A 17,887-nucleotide genomic window follows, 5' to 3' on the forward strand; every position below is an offset into this window, starting at 1 on the left:
GAAGCGAGATTTAAATCTGGCATCTCGGTCTAATACTATTACCTTTTGTTGAATTTCCAGAAGCGTACCCAATACCTTTACGGATAAATATTCATTTTTAATGTTAGCAAGAGTAGCTCAGTTGGGAGATTGTTAGATTGAAGATTTGAAGGTCACACGTGTTTTATCCACGTTCAACGCACCTAATACAAGTTTATTACCAGGCTATACAATCTAAAAACATAACTTGCTCATTCAATCTAAAATTAGTGATATTTCTTTTTTAAATATAATGAATTAGCGAAAATACCTTTACTTATGAATTTTCATTTTTAATATTAGCACGGATAACTCTGTTGGGAGAGCGTCAGACTGAAGATTTGAAGGTCACGTGTTTGATCTCCACGTTCACCGCACCTAATTCTAGTTGCATAACCCGACTATTCAATCTAAAATTAGTCATTATTCCTTTCTGAAATCTCAATGAATTATCGGAAATACCTAACGTGTTCTAGTTCACCGCACCTTATACAAGTTGGATAACTTGAATATCTTATTAAAAATTAGTGATTATTTCTATTTAAAATATCAATGAATTAGCGAAAATACCTTTACTGATGAATTTTCATTTTTAATGTTAGTGTGAATAGCTCAGTTGAGATAGCGTTAGATTGAAGATCTGAAGGTCTTGTGTTCGATCTATGTTCACCACTCATGGTTCACGGTGCATAATTTGATTATTCAATCTAAAATTAGTAATTATTTCTTTCTAACATTTGAATTAATTAGTGGAAATACCTTTACTTAAAACTTAAAAACTTTCATTTTTAATGTTAGTTCAATCTAAAATTAGTAATTATTTCTTTCTAACATTTGAATTAATTAGTGGAAATACCTTTACTTAAAACTTAAAAACTTTCATTTTTAATGTTAGTGGGGATAGCTCAGTTTGGAGAGCGTCAGATTTAAGATTTGAAGGTCACGTGTTCGATCTCCACGTTCACCGCACCTGTTTCTTTTTGCATAACCGACTATTCAATAAAAAATTAGTCATTATTTCTTTTTAAAATCTCAATGAATCAGCGAAAATACCTTTAATGGTGAATTTTCATTTCCAATGATTGTGGGGATAGCTCAGTTGGGAGAGCGTCAGACTGAAGATCTGAAGGTCACGTGTTCGATCCACGTTCACCGCACTTTGTTCATGTTGCATAATTTGACTATTCTTTCTAAAATTAGTGATTATTTATGTTTAAAATATAATGAATTAGTGGAAATACCTTATGAATTTTCAATTTTAATATTAGCGTGGATAGCTCAAGGAGAGGGTCATATTGAAGATTTAAAGGTAACGTTTGATCCATGTTCACTGCATTAGCAATTATTTCTTTTTAAAATCTCAATCTCAATTAATTAGTAGAAGGAAGATTTAAAGGTAACGTTTGATCCAGGTTCACTACATTAGCGATTATTTCTTTTTAAAATCTCAATCCCAATGAATTAGCAGAAGATCGATTATTTCTTTTTAAAATCTCAATGAATTAGCATAAGATCTGTCACGTTTTTTATCCAACTGGCATAAGTTGACTAAGTTGCATAACTTTACTATTCAATCTAAAACATGTGATTATTTATTTTTTATGTTATCTAGGATGGCTTAGTTGGGAGAGCATCAAATTGAATATTGGAAGGTATTATGTTCAACCTGCATTCATCGCACCTTATAGTTTTATGCATTTTTATTTTTAATGTTAGCGGGGATAGCTCAGTTGGGAGAGTGTCAAACTAAAGATTTGAAGGTCGCATGTTTAATCTCCACGTTCACCGCACCTGTTTCCATTTGCATAAGCTGACTATTCAATAAAAAATAAACTAGTTATTATTTATTTTTAAAATTTCAATGAATAATGAATTAGCAGAAATACCTTTACACATGAATTTTGATTTTTAATGTTAGCGGGGATAGCTTAGTTCGGACTGAATATCTGAAGGTTACATGTTTAATTGTTAAGAATGTGAAATAGAAATAGAATTGGGATCGAAAGTATGATCTGATTCACATTTAGCACGTTTAAATAGGATAAAAACTATTAACTAATACCTAAAAATAGAAAAAGAATATATAACTAACTAAATCTTGTAAATAAATAAAATATACGGTCAATCAAATCTATACTAACAACTCCTAAATATCTCAGATATATTCTAACTAATTATTAAAATATATCTTCAAAATATCCTCTTAATACTCCCCCTCAAGTTGGAGAGTGTATGTCGATCACACCCAACTTGTCCTTCAAAAAGTCAAACTGCTGTATTCCCAAAGCTTTAGTAAAAACATCTGCCAATTGCATTTTGGTCAAAACATAACACGGTTTGATGATTCCAGATTGTAACTTTTCTCGAACTATATGACAATCTATTTCAATGTGTTTCGTACGTTCGTGAAAAACTGGATTGGCTGCTATATGTAATGCTGCTTGATTATCACAATATAATAATGCTGGTTCGGACAGTGGAACATTCAAGTCTTGAAGAATGTATCTTAACCAAGTTAACTCTAAACAAGTATTTGCCATAGCTCTATACTCGGCTTCTGCTGATGATCTGGACACATTAGTCTGCTTTTTAGACTTCCAAGAAATAATTGAATTTCCGAGGAAAATGCAGAACCCAGAAATAGACCGTCTGGAAGTTTGACAACCACCCTAGTTAGAATCGCAATATGCTTGTAATCTTAAATTGTTTCCAGATGGCAGTAAGAGTCCTTGACCAGGAGTGCCTTTGATGTACCTTAGAACTCGAAGAGCTGCCTCCCAATGTGGTTTTCTTGGTTCATGCATAAATTGGCTAAGCATACGAACTGAATAAGCTATGTCAGGCCTAGTAACGGTCAAATATATTAATCTGCCAATCAACCGTCTGTATTTACTTGGATCATTCAACTTCTCTCCTTTAGTTAAAGAAAGTTTCAGATTTTGCTCCATAGGAAATTTTACTGGACGTGCTCCTGTAAGACCTGTGTCTTGAAGAATGTCTAGAGCATACTTCCTTTGAGACATAAAAATTCCTTTTCTAGATCGAGAAAATTCAATGCCTAGCAACGAAGTGTAGTAAGTTTCGTTGTAGGGGAAAATGTTTTTGTGTAATCAATACCTTCAACCTGAGTGTATCCCTTTGCTACAAGTCGAGCTTTATAACGTTCAACAGAACCATCAGAGTTGTATTTAATTTTGTACACAAAACGACAACCAATAGCTATATGACCAGGTGGTAGAGGAACGAGAGACCATGTATGATTACGTTCCAAAGCTGCAATTTCATCATTCATAGCCTGCTGCCATAACGGGTCGCCAACTGCCTCGTCATAGATTTTAGGTTTTGTCTGGGATGTAATAAGAGCTAGAAAAGCACGTTGAGTAGAGAAAAATGAGAGAATGAAAGGTAATGATGAAGGGGATACCTGGTGCCAGTGCCGAGACTTGAGCTAGAGGTTAAATGATTGGCTCCAGAAGACATCTCATAATCCTTACGCCAAGCTGGAGGTTGTTTAGTACGAGTAGAACGTCGGAGTGGAGCTGATATATCAGGTGGGATAGGATTGGAATTAGTGGGCGAATCTGAAGATGGTGGAGGAGACGACGAAGTAGTAGGTGAAGGGATAGGAGGTGAAGGAGGAATAGGAGGTGAAGAAATAGAAGGTGGAGGATGGATGTTTGAGTAGGATGGATCATGAAGTGGTACAACAGGAGTCGAAGGAGCTAATGTCGAAGTTTGTGAAGCTGATGAAAAAGGAAAATCATCTTCACAAAATTTAACATCACGGCTGATAAAGAATTTGTGAGATTGCATGTCATACAACTTGTAACCTTTATGACCACAAGGATATCCTACGAAAACACAAGGAATTGCCCGAGGTTCAAATTTTTGCTTAAGATGTACTCTAGTTGCATAACATTTACAACCAAAAACTTTAAGATGATGAAAGGTAGGTGGTCATTTGTAGAGTGTTTCAAAGGGTGTCTTGTTAGATAACAATGGTGATGGCGTTCTATTTATAAGATAAACAGCCGTTAAAATGCACTCTCCCAAAAAATTAAGTGGAACCTGTGACTGAAAAAGAAGAGACCCAGCTACATTTAGGATATGGCGATGCTTACGTTCTACGACTCCATTTTGTTGTGGAGTATAGACACAAGTGCGCTGAAATTCAATACCACAAGAAGTAAAGAATGGTTGCAAAGATAGGAACTCAGTCCCATTGTCTGATCGAACTATCTTGATAGTAGTATGAAATTGAGTTTGAACGAATTTAACAAAATTCATTAACAAATGATGTACTTCTGACTTATGTTGCATTAGAAAAACCCAAGTACATCGAGTAAAATCATCAACAATAGTGAGAAAAAAATGCAAACCAGAATGGGTAGTAAATTTTATGTGGTCCCCAAACATCACAATGTATCAGATCAAAGGCAGAATGGGTTGTTATTGAACTTCTTGGGAAAGACAACCTAGTTTGTTTTGCTAACGGGCAGATACTACAATTATGAGAATAACTCGCATCATTAAGATGCAATTGATCAGCTAGAAATTTAAAACGAGAAAAAGAAGGATGACCTAGGCGTAAATGCCACAAATCAGATGACTGAGATACTTGATGAGCTGAAGATTTGATTGGAGATGAAGAAATATGATAGAGACCTCCAAATTGTTTACTCGAGCCAATCATCTTCCCCGTAGCCAAGTCCTGCATAACACAAGAATCAGGATAGAAGGTGACATAACAATTCAAGTTATTGGTAAGTTTGCTGATCGACATTAGGTTTAAATTGAATGAAGGCACACATAAAACGTTGTTTAATTTAAGGTTAGGGCTAAGGGAAATATTGCCCGTATGTGACACACGTGCTGTCTCTCCATTAGGCAAATTTATTGTAGACATGATGGCAGCCTTTGGTTCAGTCATAACAGAAGATTTTGATACTATATGATCCGTAGCTCCACTATCGAGAATCCATGAATTAGAACTCGCAGAGTTAATAGATAATGTAGATATGGGAAACAAACCTGCAACATTGATGTGATTGTCAGAATTACCAAAAGGGCGATGATTGATTGCAGATAAGGCTTGTGCTATCTGTCGTAATTGCTCAGAAGAAAAATTTGGAATGGAATTAGGTGACTGTTCTTCTGTATTCAACTGTGAAACATCGGCCATATTTGCAGATGATCGATATCCACGATTATTGTGTTGATTGACTTGTCTTGTCCTTCCAGAATTATTTTTCTGTCGACACCGATCTTCTGTATGGCCCCTTCTATCATAAAACTTACAGTGAAACTTAAGAATTTGACACTCATTGATTGTATGACCACTTTTATTACAGTGTTCACACGATTTGTCCTTGGCGAATTTTGAATATATTGTTTTCTTCTGCACTGCTGATGCAATCGAGAAATTCTCAGTAGGTTCAGAAGTTACCTGACGCTGCATCTCTTCTTGTACAAGTAATGAATAGGCTTGCCTCACATTAGGTAATGGAGACATCATCAATATGTTAGATCTCACCGTTTTATAAGACTCAATGAGCCCCATGAGCAATTGCATCAACTTGTCTTCTTCGCGTTGATCAATATATATTTGACGTTGATTACAGGTAAATGGTGTGCGGTACGCTTCCAGCTCATCCCAGAGTGCTTTGAGATTGGTGAAATATGTTGACAGTGCCATGGTTCCTTGTGACATCGTTGCTATCGAGTTTTGTATTTGAAAAATTGTTGGAGCATTCTTTTGTGAGATTTGATCGTGAAGATCAACCCACACTTGATGAGCTGTCTTGGCATGAATAATGCCTTTAGCAATATCTGCTTCAACGGAATGAGTTAACCAAGATATTATCATACTGTTGCACTAATTCCATAGTTCGAATTCGGTTGAATTTGCATCTTGGGACGGTTCCTCAATTGTGCCATCAATGAAGCCAATTTTCTTCTTGCCAATAAGAGCATGCATAACTGATTTACTCCAGGATTGGTAATTTGCTCCATTTAATTTGATTGGAACAAGTGAATATCCTGGCTGATCAGAGTGATGAATATAGTAAGGATGTGTTAAATCAACATCCAAAAATTTGAGCTGGATTTGGCTGATTCCGCCATGAAGGAAATTTTGATATTTAAGAACACCAAGATCGGTGCTCTGATACCATGTTAAGAATGAGAAATAGAAATAGAATTGGGATCGAAAGTATGATCTTCATTCAGGTTTACCACGTTTAAATAGGATACAAACTATCAACTAATACCTAAAAATAGAAAAAGAATATATAACTAACTAAATCTTGTAAATAAATAAAATATACGGTCAATCAAATCTATACTAACAACTTCCTAAATATATGAGATATATTCTAACTTATTATTAAAATATATCTCCAAAATATCCTCTTAATGTTAATCCACGTTCACCGCACTTGGTTTACGTTGCATAAAAAATAAACTAGTTATTATTTATTTTTAAAATTTCAACGAATAATGAATTAGCGGAAATACCTTTACACATAAATTTTGATTTTTAATGTTAGTGGGGATAGCTTAGTTCGGACTGAATATCTGAAGGTTACATGTTTAATCCACATTCACCGCACTTGGTTTACGTTGAATAAGTTCATTAAGTTGCATAACTTTATTCAATCTAAAATTAGTGATTATTTCTTTTTAAAATATAATGAATTAGCGGAAATACCTTTACTTATGATTTTTTTTTTTCAAATATTAGCGAAGATAACTTAGTTTTAAGAGCGTCAGACTGGAAATGTGAAGGTCACGTGTTCGATCCACCTTCATCGCACCTGATTCAAGTCACATAACTTCACTCGTGACTATTCAATTTAAAATTAGTGATTATTTCCTTTTAAAATATCAATGAATTAGCTAAATACTTTACTAATGAGTTTTCATTTTTAATGTTAGCCGGGATAGCTTAGTTGGGAGAGCGTCACTGAAGATCTCAAGGTCACGTGTTTGATCCACGTTCCCTTCACCTGATTCAAGTTGACTTAAGTTGCATAACCTGGCTATTCAATCTAAAATTAGTGATTATTTCTTTTTAAAATCTCAATGAAGTAGTGAAAATATCTTAACCGATGAATTTTTATTTTTAATGTTAGCGGGGATAGCTCAGTTTGGAGAGCGTCACTGAAGATCTGAAAGTCACGTGAGAGCATCACTGAAGATCTGAAAGTCACGTGAGAGCAACACTGAAGATCTGAAAGTCACATGTTTGATCCACGTTCACCGCACCTAATTCAAGTTGACTAACTTGCATAACCTAAATATTCAATCTAAAATTAGTGATTAGGTCATGTGTTTGATCCACGTTCACTGCACCTAATTCAAGTTGACTAAGTTGCATAACCTCGCTATTCAATCTAAAATTAGTGATTATTTCTTTTTAAAATCTCAATGAAGTAGTGAAAATATCTTATTAATCGATGAATTTTTATTTTTAATGTTAGCGGAGATAGCTCAGTTTGGAGAGCGTCACTAAAGATCTGAAAGTCACGTGAGAGCATCACTGAAGATCTGAAAGTCATGTGTTTGATCCACGCTCACCGCACCTAATTCAAGTTGACTAACTTGCATAACCTAAATATTCAATCTAAAATTAGTGATTATTTCTTTTTAAAACTACTTGACTATTTAATCTAAATTTAGTGATTATTTCTTTTTAAAATTTCAGAATTTTCATTTTCAATGTTAACGGGGATAGCTTGGTTGGGAGAACTTAATATTGAAGATTTGAAGGTCAGGTGTTATTCGACCTTCACCACACCTGATTCAAGTAATATAACTTACTATCTTAGAGATGATTTCTTTTTAAAATTTCAATGAGTTAGTGTAAATAATTTTAATGATGAATTTTAATTTTAATGTTAGCGTGGATAGCTCAATTGAGAGTGCGTTTGTAGATAGCGTGGATTCCTAATTCTTTATTTGACTATAAATGCTCTATAAGACATTTAGTAAAATGACTCATTTTATTGCATGGAACAATAAAATTGATCTTCCCTTAGAATTTTCAATACATTCTACTTTCAATGTTGCTAAGTTGAGTTCTTATGATGTAGGTGATGATTTTTCTTATTCGAGGACGAATCCTAAAGAGGGGGATGATGATAAGAATCACAGTGTACATTCTACTTTCAATGTTGCTGAGTTAAGTCCTTTTGATGTAGGTGATGATTTTTCTGATTCGAGGACGAATCCTTTTGAAGAGGGGGATGATGATAAGAATCACGGTGTTCCAACTGGACCTATTACACAACCCAAGGCCAAGAAGATTCAACAAGCATTCATACTTCATCTACAAAATTGGATAGGCTAGGTTCAATCATCATTTCATGTGTGACAAGCTGATTCGTTTGAGTCAAGACCATTTGGAGATTCAAAAGTAAATATTTGCATGGTTGAAGTAGCGGATGAAGTTGCAAGCATCATTTCATGAGTGGTTAGAAAACTTTATTTCTTATTTTAATTTCATAAAGTTTGTAATGCTCAAATTGACTTCGTCTTCTGTGGAGATCTAAAGGGATCGAGATTAAATCACGGCCACTAACTTCTTTTGTGGGGAGACTATAAATACCCACACATTATTATGTAAAAGCATATTTGTGATCAATGAAATTGATCTCTCAAGTTGAGATGATCCCCTGTGTAGAAATTTGAGCATATCTTTGTCATTTCTAAGTTTTATGCAATTCTTGTGGTAGATTGCATCTTAGTCATTCAATCAAGCCTTGATCAAGTTTGATTGTGGAGTGACTCAATTTAGAAAAAGGTTCCATAATCTAATTCTAGTTTTATCTCTTGGTTGATCCAAATTTTGTATAAGAAGGAGCGTCGATTGCATTGATTCCATCAACAGTCTTCCCATGAGTTTATGGTGCATGACCCATTTTTTATACCATTCACCTTCGAGCGCCACCATAGTTTTGCATCGTCCATGAGATGCATTGCGACCAACGTAACTCTTAGGTCCTATGAGCAAGTTCAAGTAACATTCAAGTATTGTTCTACGTCAAAAATAAAGCTTTTTAATTCCTTAGCATCCCGGTTTTCATTTAAGGGGTTGTGTTCTTGGATTTTAAGTTTGTTAAGCCCACATGAACTTGGCTTGAGGTGTGGTTCTTTACAGCCCAACTTGTCAAACTCACTCGGGTGCTCATCAACCATGATGTCGTTCAACAAGAGAGACCTCGAAAACGACTGGATTATCGCATTAACCATTTGAATCACCTGCTCATCTCAACCATGACTTCGTTCAACAAGAGAGACCTCGAAAATGACTGGATTATCGCATTAACCATTTGAATTACCTGCTCATCTCAACCATGATGTCGTTCAACAAGAGAGACCTCGAAAACGACTGGATTATCGCATTAACCATTTGAAATTGAACAAAATATCTATAACATAACTCTAACAAAGGTACGAAGTTCATAAAAGTCTTTTTAATCTAAGATAGAAACTGTAAAATAAAATGATATAAGAAAATAATATTCCATTGCCGGGAATTGAACCCGGGTCTCCTGGGTGAAAGCCAGATATCCTTACCGCTGGACGACAATGAATTTTTAGTGTAGATGTCCTGAAGTCTTTTGTCAGATCGCTGAAGAGTTTTAGCATGATCTTTTGCTCAATGGCTAACTCTTCGACACGTCCTTCCCTGTGTGTGTTAGAGTTCTCAAGGCTACCGTGACGTTTCCAGTTTTTCGATTATGTGGCTCTTTCTTCAAAAGAGTCAATATAAAATGTTAGGTCTTTGATTGGCAACCCATCCAGGGGAGTGTCGATTGCATCGATTCCATCAACGATCTTCCCATGAGTTTATGGTTCATGACCCATTTTTTATACCATTCACCTTCGAGAACTACCATAGTTTTGCATTGTCCATGAGATGCATTGCGGCTAACGTAACTCTCAGGTCGTATGAGAAAGTTTCTGTAGCCCTCAACTCTCAGGTCGTATGATAGAGTTCTTAGGGCTACCGCGACATTTCGAGGTATTCGATCGTGTGGCTTTTTCTTCAAAAGAGTCAACATCAAACGTCAGGTCTTCAATTGGCAACCCATCAAGGGGAGCGTCGATTTTCCATCAACGGTCTTCCCATGAGTTTATGGTGCATGACCCATTTTTTATATCATCCACCTTCGAGCGCCACCGTCCATGAGATGCATTGTGGCCAACGTAACTCTTAGGTTCTATGAGCAAGTTCCTGTAACCTTCAAGTATTGTTCTACGTCAAAAATAAAGCTTTTTAATTCCTTAGCATCCTGGTTCCCATTTAAGGGTTTGTGTTTTTGGATTTTCAGTTTGTTAATCCCAACATGAGCTTGGCTTGGGTGTGGTTCTCTACGACCCTCCTTGTCAAACTCACTCTGGTGCTCATCTCAGTCATCTCAGCCATGATGGCGTTCAACTAAAGAGACCTTGAAAATGACCGGATTATCACATTAACCATTTGAATGACCTCAACCTCACTTGTTGAAATTGAACCAAATATCTATGACATAACACTATTAAAGGTTCAAAGTCCATAAAAGTCCTTTTAATCTAAGATACTATTGAACTTGACCATTATAGTGCCTCTCAAACCAAGTTCATAAAAGTCTTTTGAATTTAAGATACTATTGAACTCATCCATTATAGTGTTTCTCAAACCTAGGTAAAGTTTAAATATAATTGGTGACAAAAGATGAACTATAAAATAAACGAAATAAGAAAATAAAATTTCATTTTCGAGAATCGAACTCAGGTCTCCTTGATGAAAGCTAGATCTTCTGTGTAATGTCTAACTCTTCGACACGTTTTTTTTATGTGTGTGATAGAGTTCTCAGAGATACCACCACGTTTTTTGTTGTTTGATCATGTGGCTCTTTCTTCAAAAGAGTCAACATCAAACATTAGGTCTTTGATTGGAAACCCATACAGGGAGCGTCGATTGCTTCAATTCCATCAATGGTCTTCCCATGATTTTTTGGTGCATGACCAGTTTTTTATACAATTCACCTTCAAGCGCCACCATAGTTTTGCATCGTCCATGAGATGCATTGTAGGCCAATGTAACTCTCAGGTCCTCTGAGCAAGTTCCTATAGTCTTGAAGTATAATATCAAAACATATTAACGTATTTGATATGTTAAATATTAAAATAATTGATGTGTATTATAAACATTAAATAAAAATATATATTTGAAATTTGAATGAGATTCATATTAATTAAACATATATTATGATATTCTACGACATTTTAATATTATTGAAATAAGATATTATATCTTAATGTATTAGGTATTCAAATATATAATTTGACAAAAATTATCACAAGTTCACTTTAAATAGAACCCTAGGGTTAAGTCAAAAAGCATCGAACACTAAATACTGTGACATTTTAGATGATATTTTGCCGAGGAAGCTGATAAGGTTTTCAAAGAGCATGTGGTCATGTCTGGCATTTTAGGTTAGCAACATTGTGAAAAGAAACCAGAAATTCTGATACTGGTAATTAACTACAAACCTTTGAATAAGGTTTTAGAATAAATAAGATATCCAATCAACAACAAAAATGATTTGATAAAAAGAATTTAGAGTCAAATGTTTTTATAAAATTCGACATGAAATTGGGATTTCGGAAAATTTTAATTTCCTAAAAGGACAAATATAAAATAGCATTTAATGTCCAATTTAGAAAATATGAGAGGTACGTCATGCCACTTAGGCTAAATAACGCTCAATCCGAATTTCAGAAGATTATGAATGATATTTTAAATCCTTTAAAAAAATCGATAGTTTATTTCGATGATGTGTTGATATTTTCTAAAACCATTAAGATCAACACTTTAAACATCTACATACATTCATTAATGTAATCAAAAGAAATCAGCTAGTTGTGTCCATACCTAAAATCAAATAATATCAAACTCATATACGTTTTCTTGGATTTTAAATTTATTTGAGCCTTATTAAAACCCATCCAATGGTCTTTGTCTCAAACTTTGGTGATGACGTATCCTAGAAAAGCAAACTTCAAAAAAAATTTAGGTTCTCTCAATTACGTGTCTTATATCCTTCAAGATATCTGGCACATTTACAAATGTCTTGATGAGTGTCTTCAAAATAATACAAAGTCTTGATTTGTAAGGGATATCTCTACAACCCAAAAAAATCAATTCATTAGTCAAATAAACTCTCTGCTTAAGTCTTATTGACCCAAGGGCAGATCTCATAATGAAACGTGACGCATCAAATATCAGATATGGAGGTATCTAAAATTGTAAAAGAGGACATAGAATCAATTATCATATTTCATTCAAAAGCCTCCAATAATACCATACATCTCTTCTTGACTCTCTGCATAGTTTGTCTCCTTCTCCTTGCTTTGACATTCCCATTGAAAATGTCCTAGCTTGTGACAGCTATAGTACTCCACTGTGGCTTTGTTGAAGGTTTGTCTGCCTCGTCTGGTATTGCTTTGACATTTCCATCGAAAATGTCCTAGCTTGTGATAGTTATACCACTCCACTATGGCCTTGTGAAGGTTTGTCTGCCTCGTCTGGTATTGCTTTGACATTCCCATTGAAAATGTCCTAGCTTGTGATAGTTATAGCACTCCACTATGGCCTGTTGAAGGTTTGTCTGCCTCGTCCCCTTCCTCTGCCTCTAAAGCTTCCACGACCTTGACTTCTTCCTCCAGCAGACTGCACAAGTGTACTCTCCATCGACATACTTTTATTATGACACACGTAGAAGACTGCTGCTTCTAGTTTTAACTAGCTTAGGGCATGACTCTGATACCAAAATGTTAGGAACAGAAAAAGAAAACTGGAAAGATAACAAGAATCGAGAGAGATCTCTCATCCAATTGAAGAATGACTAAATCAAATCTAATTCAAATAACTAGATAAAATCTAATCCAAATAACTCGATCAAATCGAATTCAAATAACTAGATAAAATCTAATCCAAATAACTCGATCAAATCTAATCCTTACATTTATCATATCTATTTGGTATCATATTTATGTCTCGTATCTCTATCTCATTTTTATTTTTGTGACTCTGAGATATTTTGCTTTTATAAATAGATATTTTCACGAAAATAAGTTTAATTTATGTTGAGATGGAGAATAAAAATTGACACTTAAGAACGTTGATACTTGGGACTTTGATTCCTCTTGGTGTGAAGCTTGCATCTTGCAATTACTTGGGTAGAGAATGTGTTTCACTTAAAATTCACTCAAGAGAAAATAATCAAATAACGAACCATATTTGAGAGAGGATAACTTTTTTTTTTTTTTTTAATCTTCGAGAAATAAGAAAGAATAAAACTTAAAACATGGCAGGAATGACATCTTCTTGAATCTTTGTTTTGTTCTCCTAAATGTATATAAAAAAAATAAAAAATAAAAATCTTATATATTTTTAGATATAATTTAAGTACCTATTTAATAAAACTTCATCCAAACTTCTACTCATAAATTTAATTATTATTTGTATACAATTGTTAATATGTAAGAAAATACACGTACAAAATGTTTATACTATTGGTAATACACTAGTCTTGGTTGTTTGACTAAAACAATGCAACCATTGTCCAAACTAAAGAATTTGATTTGAGGCTATCTCCTAATAAAGTGAGGCTCAATTAGACCTTGTTGTAAGATTCGACCATATCAATTTGAATAGCGTTCTCCAACTATAAATATTGAACTCTAAAGTATTCACGAGCAAAGTAAGTTTGTTGAATCTATCTATAAAAGTGTTACAAAGTGAGTCGTGGAGAAGATTTGCCTTAAAATCTAGTTCCAATTAAGGATGTCAATGATGAAGAAGTGCAAGCTGTTGGAAGGTTTGCCATGGAAAATTTCAGAGGTGGTAGATATAATTTAATTAACAAGCGTGTGGTGAATGGTCTTTTCAGTCCCATATAGGCTTTGACCCCAAATTTTATAGTATTGTGATAGAAGCTATAAATGACAATAATATAAATTGGTCAGATATTGCAATTGTGAAGAAGTTTCGTCATATGCATCAGACGCTACCGTCATCCTATAAGCTCTTATCTTTTGAGGAATTCATCAAATTCCCTCTTCACAAGTAGCAGTATAACTACTAGATTGCTTTCTATACTTACAATAAGTCCTCTCTCTATATGTGCTTGTGGGACATTACTCTCTTTTATCTATAAAAATGGCATAGCCATAATGATATAATAATCATTATATAAGTATCTTTCCTTTCTCTATATGTGCTTGTGGGACATTACTCTCTTTTATCTATAAAAATGGCATAGACATTACTCTCTTTTATCTATAAAAATGGCATAGCCATAATGATATAATAATCCTTATATAAGTATCTTTTCTTTTTCTCTCATACCCACGGATACATAACATGTTAAATTAACTCATACTTAAAAAAATAATTTCTCTTTTGGAGATGCGGGGTATCGATCCCCGTACCTCTCGCATGCTAAGCGAGCGCTCTACCATCTGAGCTACATCCCCACAATTTTTGCATCACAAAATCCTAAATTTCCCATCATCAATAATAGTGAAAATGAAGAAATATTGCTACCCAACATGTCATGAATAAGGAAAAATTAAAAAGAAATAATATATTTAATAATAGTTAGTCTTATTTTTTGGAGGTGCGGGGTATCGATCCCCGTACCGCTCGCATGCAAAGCGAGCACTCAACAATCTGAACTACATCCCCATGATTTTTACATCATAAACCCTAAATGTCCCATCATCAATAATAGTGAAAATAAAAAAAATATCAAAATATTATTAACAAATAGTTTGGTTTGGTGATGCCGGGGCATCCATAAGTGTGAAAATGAAAAAATATAATAACAAATTAAATACTTTCTTTTGGAGATGCGGGTTATCAATCCCTGTACAACTCGCATGCAAAGCGAGCGCTCTACCATCTAAGCTACATCTCCACAATTTTTACGTCACAAAACCCCAAACGTCTCGTCATGAATAATAGTGAGAATGAAAAATATCGCTACTCATTATGTCATAAACAAGGAAATATTGAATAGAAATAAAATAGTAATAACGAATAGTTTCTTTTGGAGATGCGAGGTATCGATCCCCGTATCTCTCGCATGCTACAATCCCACGATTTTACATCAAAAAACTCTAAACTTCCCGTCATCAATGATATTGAAATGAAAAACTATCCCCGCTCATTATGTCATTAATAAGGAAAAATTTAAATTAATAAGGAAAAATTTAAAAGAACTAATATATTTAGTAATCGTTTCCTTTGTTGATGCATGGTATTGATCCCAATACTTCTCACATGGGATGCAAACGCTCTACATCTAAGCTATATCTTCAAGATTCTTGCGTCACAAAATCCTAAACATCTCGTCATCAATAATAGTGAAAATAAAAAAATAACGCTATTCATTATGTCATAAATAAGAAAAAATTGAATAGAAATAAAATAGTAATAACGAATAGTTTCTTTAGGAGATATGGGGTATCGATCCGATCCCCGTACCTCTTGCATGCTAAGCAAGCAATCTACCATCTAAGCTACATTCCCACAATACTTATATCAAAAAACCCTAAATGTCCCGTCATGAATTCTAGTGAAAATGAAAAAATATCTCTCCACTAATTATGTCATAAATAAGGAAAGGTTGAATAGAAGTAAAATATTAATAACAAATAGTTTCTTTTGAAAATGCGGGATATCCCTTTACCTCAAACATGCTAAATCTCTAACATATAGCTCTACCATCTAAGCTACATCCCCACAATTCTTACATCATAAGACCCTAAATTACCCACATCAATAATAGTGAAAATGAAGAAAATATAGAGATGCAAGGTATTGATCCCCATACCTCTCGCATGCAAAGCGAGTGCTTTACCATCTAAGCTATATCCCCACAATTATTATGTTACAAAGTCCTAAACATCTCGACATCAGTAATAGTGAAAAATGAAAAACTAACCCAGCTCATTATGTCCTAAATAAGAAAAAATTGAAAAGAAATAATATATTTAGTAATCGATTCAATTGAGATGCAAGGTATTGAAGGTATTGATCCCCGTACTTTCCACATGGGAAATTAACACTCTACCATTTGAACTACATCCCTACGATTCTTACATCAGAAAACCCTAAACGTCCCTTCATCAATAATTGTGAAAATGAAAAAGTATCTCTGCATATTATGTCATAAATAAGAAAATATTGAATAGAAATAAAATATTAATAATAAATAGTTTCTTTTGGAGATGCGAGGTATTGATCCTCGTACCTCTCATATGCTAAGTCGTACCTCTCTTACGCTAAGCGAAGCTACATCCCCACAATTCTTGCATCACAAAACCCTAAATTTTTCATCATCAATAATAGTGAAAATGAAGAAATATCGCTACTCAACCTGTCATGAATAAGGAAAAATTGAAAAGAAATAATTTTCAATAATATATTTAATAATAGATAGTTTTATTTTGGAGATACGTGTGGTATCTATCCCCGTACCACTCGCATGCAAAGCAAGCGGTCTACCATTTAAGCTACATCCCCACGATTCTCACGTCACAAAATCCTAAACGTCTCGTCATCAATAATAGTGACATGAAAAACCATCCCTGCTCATTATGTCGTAAATAAGAAAAAATTGAAAAGAAATAATATATTTAGTGATCGATTCATTTGGAGATGCAAGATATTGATCTCCGTACTTTCCACATCAGAAGCGAGCGCTCTACCATCTGAGCTACATCTCCACGATTCTTAAATTAAAAAATCATAAACCTCCCATCATCAGTAATTGTGAAAATGAAAAATATCTCCGCTCATTATTTCATAGAGTAATTCTCGTTGCACAGGGCGAGACCTCTAATCCATGAAATTTTTGTACTAGAAATGAAGAAACTGGAGATGGTCCCCAAACATCTGTATGGACCATTTCCAATTGCACTTTCTTTGGTTCCCTGGCAGCGTCAACCAGATTAACCCTACGGCGTGACAATCCTTGAGCTTCCACTCCTCCGTGGTCATGGTATCCAGCTTCACACCCAAAATGGGTTCCTGAATATCTTTTTCGTACAGATAATCTTCAATCTGCATCTTCTAGAAACTGATATCGAATCCATCAAACTTTTCAATTTTAGTCTTTTAACTTTCCATCTTCACAGATCGTGGTGAATCTCTCCTCGCTCTGATACCAGTTATTAGAATCACACAACAACGCACACACTTGATCTAAATGAACACAAAGAACATGATAGAGAAAATGTAAGAAGAAATATTGACTAATGATTTTGTATTAATGACTTCTGTTATGCAAAGAGGGGATATGGAGAATGAGAAATGTACATTTAGGAAGCACTGACTAATGGGTATACATATGATTTCAGTTTATTATATATAGCTTCACTATATGTAACCGCCTACTATATATAATTATTTAGTATATATATCTCTATCAAATTTTTACTATAAATAGTCAGCCTTCATATCCAACATTCTAGAGCCCAAATAATTAGGGATTGACATCCTCCTAGAACACAAAGTCATTTACATGCCCCTAGCAAAATGCCTAGTAGTAATGTAATCTAACCCAAGGATCATTCAGACAAACATCCATCAACCAAGCGGGGTGAAAATGATGACGATAGTACAGTTGAGAAAGAATCTTAGCCATGATGAATCTACACTTGCTGCCATTGTTGTATTTGAAAAGGGGGAGCTTAAGTGTGCCAACCTCAACAAAAACTTTATTGCCACTACATGAACACCACGACCCAAAACAAGAAGGTCAGATATTGGGTTTTAACCCCACCAAGAGAGATAAATCACAAGATTAGT

The 17,887-nt window shown here is 34.4% G+C and overlaps 3 non-coding genes across 3 annotated transcripts; 1 reads left to right on the plus strand and 2 right to left on the minus strand.

The window, feature by feature from the left end:
- The first annotated feature begins 1,102 nt into the window (after positions 1 to 1,102).
- TRNAF-GAA (transfer RNA phenylalanine (anticodon GAA)) lies at positions 1,103 to 1,175 on the plus strand. Its single transcript has one exon. It is a non-coding gene; the product is annotated as a tRNA-Phe (tRNA).
- Positions 1,176 to 9,542: 8,367 nt separating this feature from the next.
- Positions 9,543 to 9,614, minus strand: TRNAE-UUC (transfer RNA glutamic acid (anticodon UUC)). The gene has a single exon. It is a non-coding gene; the product is annotated as a tRNA-Glu (tRNA).
- Positions 9,615 to 14,474: 4,860 nt separating this feature from the next.
- Positions 14,475 to 14,547, minus strand: TRNAA-AGC (transfer RNA alanine (anticodon AGC)). Its single transcript has one exon. It is a non-coding gene; the product is annotated as a tRNA-Ala (tRNA).
- Positions 14,548 to 17,887: the final 3,340 nt, after the last annotated feature.

This window comes from Cucurbita pepo, chromosome 10 (assembly GCF_057944985.1).
Source record: "Cucurbita pepo subsp. pepo isolate OVF chromosome 10, ASM5794498v1, whole genome shotgun sequence".
NCBI classification, from domain to species: Eukaryota; Viridiplantae; Streptophyta; class Magnoliopsida; order Cucurbitales; family Cucurbitaceae; genus Cucurbita; species Cucurbita pepo.